Source organism: Xiphias gladius, chromosome 4 (genome assembly GCF_016859285.1).
Source record: "Xiphias gladius isolate SHS-SW01 ecotype Sanya breed wild chromosome 4, ASM1685928v1, whole genome shotgun sequence".
Classification (NCBI taxonomy): Eukaryota; Metazoa; Chordata; class Actinopteri; order Istiophoriformes; family Xiphiidae; genus Xiphias; species Xiphias gladius.
Genome location: NC_053403.1, coordinates 18,430,040 through 18,442,396, shown reverse-complemented (window position 1 = coordinate 18,442,396; position 12,357 = coordinate 18,430,040). Strand labels below are relative to the sequence as shown.

Below are 12,357 nucleotides of genomic sequence, written 5' to 3'. Positions count from 1 at the left end.
TTGTTAGGCCTGTGATTAAACAACAGTCATCTCAACCACTTACAGGTAACAACATCCAGGGCTGGCTTGTGGCATAGACGACATAGGCGGTTGCCTAGGGCACAGTGTGTCAAAGGGGCACCGCAAGAGCGGAATATGCCTATAGCATAATTTTATTAATCATGGTTACAGTAACAAAATTATCCAAAAAAAAAAGTCCTATAATTGCAATAATAAACATACAGCACCCCCCGAACTGTCAGTCACAAGTTGACAACATGATGGAATAAAAAGTGCTGTGCCTCACAATTTTTCACCTGCCCTGCAGGTACTGCGTTTGTACTGTGCGCTCGGCGCACTGAAAATGGGGGTTGACAGGGACCATTTGATGCGCATTTGTGCATCACTCAGCCCAAGTCCACGAAGTAACACCAACTGACTGATGACAAATGCTAGATAGGATCAGCCAGAGGGACACTTCAGTTATTATTAATTTAGATTATTTCATAATGAAAAGGTCCAAGCCTTCTGGTGCGTAAGGATGAATATGGAGATAAGAGGCAGAGGAAAAAAGTCCAGTATGTCACCTTATATTGACATTAAAATGTCGTTTTGTGTAGATGTTTCATTTGTAGTAGCTGGCTAAGTAGCAAATAAAACTAATGCTAGATAATGATGCTACGGTAGCTGCTAGACTCAGATACAGATTGAATGATATGAATCTAAATGCCAAGCCAGCAGTGGTGGAAGAAGTAATCAGATAGTTTACTCAAGTAAAGTACTAATAGAGCAATGTAGAAATACTCCATTAGAGGTAAAAGACCTGCATGAATAATCCTACTTAAGTAAAGTACATAAATATTAGCAGCAAAATGTAGTTAAAGTAGAAGTACTGGTTTGGTCCCTGGACTGATGTATTATTACATATGAACTCATTAGATGATGAATACTGAAGCATCAGTGTGTGAGCAGCATGTTAATGTTGTAGCTGCTGAAGGTGAAGCTAGTTTGATCTTCTTTTATATTCAGGGACACCAGATAAATCTGAGAGGTCGTGAGATGATTAATGGGAGAGGAAAGAAGAAAAAACAAAGTTCTGATACACAAATCTGATCTCAGTTTTTGGAGTTTTTTTCTAATTTTTGATTTTGTTGAGATGCTGAATCATTTGAACGTTCATTGAAATGAAACCATGTGAGAAGTTTAGAGGAACAAATTGCTATTTGGTGGAGCTATAACAACTCATAGACATCTGAAATGTGACCCCGACTACACACTGCCACATCCTAATCTCGCCTAGGGCACCAAATCAGCCAGAACCGGCCCTGACAACATCACCTAATGTTGGTTGGTGTTTTATTGTGTGAGCTGTGAAAGAGTAGAGCACAGAATTTTAAGTAGGTTATTAAAGGCCTGCATGATGATGTTAAATTAAGCAATATTTTATATATATGTGCATTTGTTTTGTGCCAGTATTTCTCATCGCATTGCATGACATAACTACGTGCTGTATATTTAAAAAACAGTAAATATAAGATTATTTTCATCAGAAATAAAACAACAAATGATTAAAGTAATTGACACCTGTAAATCAAAACAGAGTGACTTGTTTGAACTCCATTTAAAAGTCTCATCAAGTACTTAAGAAACATTTAAATCTGAGCGTCAGCCGAAACTGTTTGGAGAGGAATATAAACAATGTTTACCGAACAAGTTTATAATAATTATATAATCATTAAAAATATATTTGAATGGAGAATTGCTGCAGACCAAACATGCAGTTCAGTAACTTCACCATTTAAATTTTTTAAAGAATGCATTTTTCTGGCTATTCGCTGACTTTGAATGTTGATTGACTGTGGCTAATTTGGAAAATCTTCACTAATCCAGATACCTGGAGCACACTGTATAATAAAGCTGACGTAACTTGATTAAACTGATTTTAAGGAAGTTTGGTATATTCCTTAAAGAGAGCTGTATATATTAATATCGATTTGTGTTACCATAATACCATTTATGATACGATAAGCTTACTGGCAATTGCCACCACAGTTTGGATACATAACTCTACCACTCCTGTTAATGTACAGTATCTTCATTTTAGACTATTTCCACCACCCTTGTCTTGATTTGTGAACTTAAAAAATAAGCCTGAAAAAGTTGAAAATTTTGGTTTTTAAGTCATACTGTATAAGAAGTGCTTCCATGACAATAACAATCTGTTACTGTATGGTAATAAATAGCAAATAGTCATAATCACTAAGCTCATATTTATCTTTTATGCACATTAACTTACAAAAAATAATAATAATTAAAAAACCTTTAGAGACCTGCTACTCTCGAATAATCTTGTGTTTCCATTTATTTTCATTCACACTTCTTTGAAGCATTTTTACGGCTTCCCATTCAGGTCTTTTTTTTTTTTTTTTAACATCTCCCTGAATACTTTGCATGGTCAGTAGAATCACTGTTCCACAACAACCTTGCTGCTAAGCTGCAATAGGTACTTCTTCTTCACACTGGAGACACTATGATTAGAACCTGTACTGCAGGTAAGGTGCTAATCATGTTTGCATAGCTAGTGAAAAAAGTATTTGTTTACCTAGACCAGGTGTTGGAGATGCAGGTTTAGTCCAAACTAAAATAAACACCTGCACCTCATCACCTTTATCTCATTGTATTTTTATACTGTTTTGCTTTGCTGTCATAAAGTTTCCTCAGGTTATTGACTGTATATCACATGTGATATTGTTGTGGCATTGAAAGTACCATTGATTTGTTGAATCACACCAAGGCAAAAATTTTATTTGCAGACAATGCACAAAACAGGTTTTCAAGTGCATTGATCATTTTTTTTCATTACAATGCAGACTAAACACAATAAGCCAGAAAACACAATAAGCAACCAACAAGAAAAACCAAAACAAAATAATGGCTAGTGATGGAGAATGAAGTTTTTTCTCTTGGTCAGGAGCAAGAAAGCGACATTGTAATCCTCAGGGCTCCTCAACGAATTAGTGGCGCTCAATCACTTATGCCTTCTGTAAGAGAAACAATGATGAACAGGGTTGTAAGACCAATAACTTCATGGCACAGCATGTAACACCACTTCCCTCATTAAAGCAGCATGTAGAAAGGGATCACTTACCGCATAGTCATTTGCAATATAAAGGATGAACAAACAAATACTTTACGGCATTTTCAGTCTTTTATATACCTGTAAATGAACCAATCTGAATATCACAAAATTCAAGTACAGACAAAAAACTCCTAACAGTTGGAAGCCTTTACCATATGCTTTATACCAAATTCCTGCAAGAAAGAACTGACACGGACACATATCCCAGTAAGTCTGTCCGCCACGACACTCCTCCACCACGCTGGTCAGATCACTCAGAGCAACATAACAGTACACATCTACCGGGCCTTCTGTGATCCACCCGGGAAGGAGACAACACTCTCATATCAATACCCTGTCATCTCACAATGTGGCATCTTCCCCTTTGAAGGTACAGTAGCATTGTTGCAGTTGCTCAGATGTGAAAATCTAGCTTTTATAATCCTGTTTTGGGCAAGGAGGAGAGGAGTGGGAGATGAAGGAAGCAATTTCTTTTTAACTTGGACCCACCAAAGTGGAAAGAAACAGTGTTTTGACAGGTGTGTGAAAGGAGCACTGCTGGGGCAACTTGGGAACATCAGAGACCAGTTTAGAAGGCTTCATAAAGTCTCTCTGAAGAGAGGGTGCAATAGGCTCACTGTAGGCAAAGCAACTATCAACTTAGGTACAAATCAGAAGTTAGCAATGAAGGCTGGTTTCTATGGATGCCTGCACATGCTTTGACCATTTAGGCATATTCTTTAAGGCTCGCTAACGTCCTCTGGTGCCTCCGTTCCACCAAAGAGTTTTAAGACAGAAACCAGAGAGATTTGCTCCTTGTCCTGAATTACCAGTCAGCTGTAAACTACAAGTTCCATTCCGCAACAGGAGGCTCACTCCTCCCATTAGCCTTGGCATAGTGCCGACTACAAATGTGAGATCAGTGGTCGTCAGGAGGCCCAGTTGGGAAGAGACCCTCTGTCACTCACAGCGACACGTCATAAACTCATTGTCTTGCCATCAATCTGGGGACCTAACCACCTCAATAGCAGATGGAGGCCCAGCAGGAAGACAGGGGGCCATGCTCTGAACCTCAGCCCCACACAGAGTGCATGCAGCAGGAGTAAAAGGGGCCACAACTATAGGGGAGCCCCATACCCTAGACTGGACCTCCTGTGGATACACCTCTGGATGGAGTCCTAATGTTGTCCATGATTAATTAGAGACAAATGTAAGTACACCACTATTGCTGTGGAAGAAAATAGGCTTTGCCTTTGGACATTTATCCCATTAGATAATTGTTTAAAAGTTTCTAATCACAGACTGTCTCCTAACATTTCAGCCTCTCTTTTGTGTCAGCAATTACTTTACATCACAACTGCATCTCTCAGTAAATTTATAAAGGTCTAAAACCGCAGTGAGCATTAACATTCTTCCCAAATTGAGGAGTGAAAATAGCGATAAATATGGTCCACAAGAGATTAAGATGTCTTGCTACCCCTGAATGGGGATATGTAATGATATTCATAAAGAGACCACCTACTGGGGGCACAGAAAAAACTGTTACTTAGCAACAACATACACGCTCTTACAAGCTACATCTTGGGAAATTTTGACCAGATTGGGATGCAAACAACAGAAAACATTTAACTAGGCCATGTTATGAGTCTGCTCTGCCTATGGCTGAATAACTGTCTCGTCTGGCACAAATCCCCCCTCCAACTAATGATACATACTGCATATCAACAAAGAGCAATAAAGAGAATAAAAGCAAGTTTGTGGTATGTTGCTAAGCCAAATATCAACCCTTTTTAGTTCAGTTCATAATGCTATATGAGTGATCTCAAGTCATTTATTTAATGTCCTAAAATCCATCAAAGCTAAAGGTCAAGTCTTATTTTTCCCACAAAATTACCTTGTAAGCTCTTTTTTTTTAAATTACATGACAACTGTCCAAATTACTGTACAGTGGATTCTCTGTACACTTCAAACTGGTCAACGCTATTATCTAATTCTTGCTTGCTCGAGCACCCAGAAACCATTTCACATTATCAGTTGAGGGGAAAACTCTGATAGCTCAGGTGCATTAAAAAGTCTTATGTCCATTTAATGTAAGTAACTGTGGAGTCCTGTTCACAACTCTGTATCTTGGGATTACTGAATGTCAGAAATGTTACATTTAGGGTAGACAAAACTCACAAAGCCAATGAGGGGGTTAGAACTCTATTCAAAATGAAACTACCTAATAAGGAAGTGTAGCATTCTGTTATACTTTACTTTGTAGATGTTATCCACATCTGTTATTGGGGACTGCATGATGCAAAACCATTCTACAGACGCTTTAATGCATGAGGTCCATCTTGTCGTCAGCACTATAGTGTGTGCAGTTACTTAGTCTAATGGTGTTAGATTAAGTGTGATTTTTGTGGTACTCAAATCTTAAGCATACTTGCTATTATCCTCTTCATCCAAAAAGGCCTAAAAACAATTATCGTTCACTAATGAGTGATGTTTGTTTCTCCCTGTCATCAATTACAATTAATCAAAGACAGCAGATGACTTAAAAGCATCCCTCTGCAAAGAGCTCATAGAGGTCAACTGACAAAACATCATCTTCTGGTTACAACACTTTTATGAAACAACAACATCAAAAAATGTATCTTTTTAAAAGTGAATCATGATAAATCATCCTTACTAGTGCATTACAATATTATTAATCAGAACCTCACTTCTATTATCTGGTCTCCAAATCAACACATTAAGGTGAAAAATGCAAGCATTCAGAATCCTTATTTTCTTCCCCTTGAAGACCAAGACATTTGTAGAGATTACTGACGGTAAAGATAACGCTAATCTGCAGCACGGTTTGCTGTCACCAACTGACTGGACTTTGAACAGTGTGTCTGTGTACCCTTGGCTTTGCTGCGGTTGGGGAAGAGGCCAGTAGAAAGGCTTCACTGCCCTCTTGTGGTGAAAAGATATAAAATTCATCCAGCTCTATTGCTCTACCTTGCAACAGGCCTTCTATGGATCTCAACATGTGTGTTGTATGTGCGATATGTGTCATATGGAGGGCATGACAAGGTAGGAGTAGAGGTATGTGCAACCAGAGGGAAATCAGGAGAGGTTTCTATAAGCAAGATTTTGTTTATCCAACTGGACGCTGAGAAGTTTAATAGTATATGTCAACTTAACAAGAAACCTGAAAGGATAGTGTAGCATACCAGGTCATATTTGAATTTCTTAGTCGGCATTTCAAGCTCAAAACTGCCAGGTCTCTTGACGCTTAGTGGGCTCACACTGAGAGAAATCACGTCCTTGCTTGTTATTGGCCTTCCTGGGTCCAGGGAAGCGGTGTACGTTAACAGGAGCCAGGGAAACATGCATATTTCTCTCCAGAATTCCCACCAGGCGTCTGATTTTTGACTCCACTCGGCCAACCCTGACGGAGTGAACAGAACACAATTTTCAGATAGAGGAAAACACTAGAGTAACTGGAAATAAAATATTAGAATTCTTTTGCTCTCAAAGAGAAGCACAGACATGAATAAGAAGTATTGTCATCCAAAGATATGATTGTCTACAAAAATGTCCACCAGTTTACTCACCATTCAAGATGCTGCTTCTTTGTAGCAGAAGTTGCTCGCTGCAGAATGTAATGCCTTGAAATATAAGAGAAAGAACAATGGCAACAGATATCACAGCATTGTGCCGTTGTACACAGGATGGGATCTATATACATGAATAATAATTTATATATTACCAACAAAGATAGCTGTGAATTAATTTCTGATCAATATTTAAAGCAGGTCAAGTTACTGTACAGCACAACAGGTAACATCACTATGCAAAGGTGGATACTAGCCTTCATTATAGCCATTATAAACTTTAAACACAACAAATATAACTATTTTTAAAGGATTAAAACCTGTATAAAATGTAAACGATCTGCATTTCAGTATTTAATGACAAAACTCAACAATACAATTTTAAAAATTCATATCAAAATCTGTACACAACTGCTCACGATGTAGATCAGTTCTTCCACAAGATGATAACTGTATCATTAGCCATATCAAGGACATTGTCTATTCTGACATTACAATTGCCAAATAATTTTGTAATCCAAGAAAGGAAATACTGAAGAATTTCAGTCAAAATTCATCAGAGTAAAAAAGTGAGATCAGAACACACAATAGATTTATTCAAACGAGATATAATATTAAATGCCATAGAAAAGAAACTCAATAAGAAAGTTCAGACACAACAATAAAGTTAAGTCAGGTAGTGCATATTCAGACCTTAAAAACAGATTCATTACTTCAACACTCCACATAGCAATAAACATATGATCACATTTTTCAAATAATTTGTAACAGGCTGCAGTCCATATTTTGAATACTAATAAAAACCATCAAAACCTGATCTGCAAATCTATCAAAAACAATCAGTATTCAACCATCAAAATTATATACGTCTGAACCAGTAAGTAGTATTGTAGTACAATAAAAATGCCATCTACATGGAAACAAACAGATGACCCACTTCCTCTAATATTTCTTGAACAGGCTTCTCTCTACATTTGTAGTTATTAATAGCAAAAAAAAAAAAACTGTTAGGTGCAGGAAAACAGAGGTATACAAGGTATATGTTAAAAATGTCAAAATTTTAAATAATTAAAAACAATTTTCGAGGAAACACTCATATTTTAGAAAGCAGTGTGTATGTGATTGTATTTTGTACATGGCAATCCTTATTTTCATATTTACGTACCTCAATACATACTGGTACTTTTCAAAAAAGGTTGGCGTTTCAAAGAGTTTGGAGCAGTTCGTGTTTTCCTGCTATATTTCTTGATCAATGGTGTGGCCTGCAAATGAGGAAGAAAAAGCTTGTGTAAATTTAAGCAAAACAAAATTCCATCACTTTGTTCACGGAATAAAATCCTTGAAAAATCCTTGAAATTATAACATGGTTTGACTAAACTGAGCTAACTTAATCCAAGATTACAGCACAGTAATTGGAGTTGCCTTTATTTGACCAAGGGATTTAGCCACAGAGCAAACAGAAAAAGTCAGAGATTGTGTTAAATCAAGTTTGTTGCAGTAATGTTAACTGGCCCACAATACAGGTCGTGAACAGTGAGCATTTCCTGGTTGTCAGCTGAGTGACTACATAACCTGTTCCATCTCTTCTGTAATGACAGCTAATGTGGAGGGAGACACGTTGAATTATGTCTTCTGCTGTATGCAGCGGTAATGATGGGCATTATGTGGCAGCGGTCACTTACATTAGTCTGGAAATGCAGAAGAACACATATTTTCAGATTACCTGTGTTTGAAATTTGATAATTCACTAACTGAAATGATTCTATGTTTGTAGCTTAAAATCTTGATAAAAAGCCTGGGATCCCAAAAAGGAAGGTTGTAGTCCTCTACTTCTCTCAGATGAATTGGGACTGATCCTCATCTACAACTTTTAAAAAGCATTAACATGCAGCTACATTTTCAGACTGATAGAATGGAGTCACAATTTAAAAAGCCCTACACCAAATAATTTCTTTTCTAGTTGCCTTTCAAATGTTGAGAATGGCTCACTTTAAAACAAAAGCACCAAGTGATGTGAACTATTTTCCAGCCAATCACACAAAAGTTACATGTTTCCTACAACAACACATAGAGCTTTAGAAATTGGTTATTGTAGTAAATGCTTACTGTTTATTAATAATGGAGTCTGTCCATAGAGAGCAAGAGATAAGGTCAGATGGGCAGTCTGTTTTAAATGGAAACAAGGCTAGATAAGTCGACGCTGACTACAGTGGATGTGTCAAATGACTTTTAGTAAACCCAGTTTGATGTATTTTTCATTTAACAAGGATACCAAAAGTGCTGGGACAACTCACCATATAGAGTTTAGACCTTGAAAAATTTGATCACCAGGGTGGATGCTGTAGCATTTGGGTACACCTGACAAATTCTGGCTACCATGATGGCCCATGATATGCTGCCCAAGAAGCCCAGCATGTTTGAATAAATGTTGCACCCTGAAGGGAAATAAGAGGATGAGAAAAAAGATTAAGACCTCTAGTGAACAATGTTACCTAACAATGACCTGCTCTAATTTGGTACACCCTACAGCCAATTGAGAGTTTTCAAAGTAAGAGTTACATATTGGATACCTCCATTTTATTTCACATTACCATTACTTCCTACTCTTATTACTAGAATTTCAATTTTTGCTCAAAAATTATGTAAAATTGGATAAAAGATACATATCTTGTGACAGCTATATAGTTAAGTAAACCTGTACATTATTTATTCCTGCAAAATAGAGAATGGGCTGCGGTTGCCTGGTAGCAAAATTTAGACAAACCAAACAAAATATCTATGGCAACACAAAACACTAAAAAACATGATCCCTGATACAGGGAAGAGAACAATGACTGTGTCCAAAATCAGTTCCTTCCCTATTTTCCAATACCCTACATAAATAACACTCAATATTTAACTTCATTGTGAACAGTAAACTTAGATTGAAGTTATCATTTGCACCACTGACTAGAAAAGGATTTTGGATACAGTCAATGAGCTGAATCCTGTTTTGAATGAAGGGCAACACAGAGCAGTCATTGTGTAAATGTGTAATTATCATGTACAAGTCCACCTATTCAAACTCTTCTGAGTGACTAGCAAGCTTAACTAGTAATGTGTGTTTAACTCAACTCAACTCCTATCAAAGCAAGTCTGAAGTTCTAAACATTAGGCACAAGACTGAGGATTTTTTTGGTAACTCTGTATCCTATAAAAACAGAATGAAAACAAAGATTGGAATAAAAACAGTCACAATCAAAAAGGGCAAACCAAAAATTAACAAATTGGTACACTTTTGTACATCAAAGAAAAATTACTACAGCTGTCAGGTAATACTGCAGGATTTCTAAGCATTTGTGTACTTTAATTTGATGTTTACCACTGAGACTCCTGACACAGACTTTATCCATGTTCTTCAACATCTTGTTATCAAGAAAGCTCGGATTTTCAGGAATGCACTTCCGTGCCACTCAGGCAAAGACTAAGTCAACCTAGAAAATCACAGAAACAAAAAAACCACGATTAAGGCATACGCCAACAAAAATTGAGGATACTGCAGACAGTAAAGTTTTTACTTATTTCTCAAGACAAATTACCTCAATTCCATCATAGGACAGTTTGATGACAGGGAAAAATACGTCTTCAATGGGCTACGAACAACAATATTGTTAGTCACTTGTACTAGGGAGTAAAATGTCCTTTGACTTGTATGCAATAAATCACTTATATGACTAACCCATATATCTTTGACCTCATCCTGGGCTATTAGCTTCTCATAGAGGGAGGTGAAGAAATCCTTTCTCTCAAGAAATCCAGGTCAAATACAGAGGGCATAAATATCAGCACCTGTCAAAGCAACACAGATTTATATGAGAAGAAAGTCTATATTTATATAGACCATTATCTTCACCATGTATTCTCAGAGGTGGTACCCCACCACTAAAAGAACCTATGCTGCATTTCACTTGAATAGAAAGTGTCTGAAACTGATGGCTAGCAAATTTATCACACAGCAGCTTCACATATACTAAGCTACTGTGTATCAACAAAGTATACTCACATATTATAAATCACATGAGCCACTGTACAATACAATTTCCTACAGTCCTAACATGCTCTTACACTTGAGGAAAGAATCTCTTAATTACATTTTGAGTGAGCTCACAGATGATAGTAGCCAAATGGAAGGCCTTTGCCACTGACGTTTTCGGCAACCGATACAGGTAAGTTCTAAACTCAAAAAGCATAACAATGAAATTGTATTATTTATCTATCAATAACATGTTTTCAGTATCATATTTGGAGATTCTTTTGAAACAACAATATAGACAGAAAAAGATTTAACCAACAATTTCTTACCATTTCTTCATTACCATCTTCTCTCTGCTAATAAAACATAAAGAGCATTTTCAAATATTGCCATTTCTCTGAACTTTCACTTGTGGTCTACCGCTTGCATTAACTTTATTCACTGAGGATGATGTTGTTTATCTGATGACTCTTTACAAAGTAAAAACCAACCCAGGTAAAATGTCTCAATAGTGGCATTACATTAAAAAAACACTAAAAAAAAAATCATGGAAATAATGAAATCAAAAAGAAGAATGTCTTAGCTGTGCCGCAGCTCCAACTCGTCCTCATGTACACCATATGATTTCAAATTTTCAATGAGCTCTCTGGTCTGGATCAAGTAAGTTTCTTCAGGCGGATCCTCACAGATAGGACCAGTCCCATACTACTTGGGTATGTCAGTGAATGGTGGAGCTTGGCTCTTCATTGGACCGAAAAGGGATATTTACATGTTGGTACACTATTCATGAAACAGTCATGAAACAAAAAGTACCTACCTCACTGAAACCTTAGAAGGAAGGAAAGGGTGTAAGTTTATTAAATATAAGGTTACTTGAGCCTCCTATTGTGCTGACAAAGCTGACATAATTAGTGTCAACTTCGTACATTACTCCCATCATAGGGTAAAGTAATTCCAGTAATTCCAGTTTCCTAGACATTTTTTTGCAATTGCTTGGAAATAGACTTCTTATCTATCTTCTTATCTTAAGCAATTATCAAAGATGTTATTCTGAGATAATGAGATACTTCATTTGTGATATGACACATGATACAAAAAAGTATTTCCAGCCATTACAATATTGCAAGCAGCAAAACTACCTCCTTATTTTCTCAATGGTGAATACAGAAGTGGGTTTTTAGAGAAAATTTGCTGCACTGTGTGGATCTTAAAGCTGCCTTGAGCAATATTTGTATATGAACAATTGATCAGATGACTATATGTAATGTGAACGGCCCCTCAGCTCAACAAACAGTTTAGCATCTTTCAGTTCATTATTTTGTTTTCACAGACCGCACCTTTACTGCTTCAGGTCACTCTCACTGCTCTTATCAGTGTCATTTTCATGTCTGGCCAAAGCATGCAGTTGTTCTCAGAGAAGAAGTTCTAAAAAGCCACTGTATGCTACTTGCTCAGCATCAAATCACAGACAAAGCTAGCTACTGGCTTGGAAATATAGTGTAGCACTTAGCAGCTAAGGAGCGAGATATTTTTTCTTAGGAGATGGTGGAGAGCAAAACAGAACAAAAAGGAGAGTGAATATTAGATTTACATTCACCAGATGACCAGAGTAACGATTTCAAATGAAGGCTAATGTTGCTCCATGTCTGCTGGATGTGAAG

The 12,357-nt window shown here is 37.0% G+C and overlaps 1 pseudogene; it reads right to left on the bottom strand.

The window, feature by feature from the left end:
- Positions 1 to 6,337: 6,337 nt before the first annotated feature.
- LOC120789346 lies at positions 6,338 to 12,357 on the bottom strand (annotated as a pseudogene).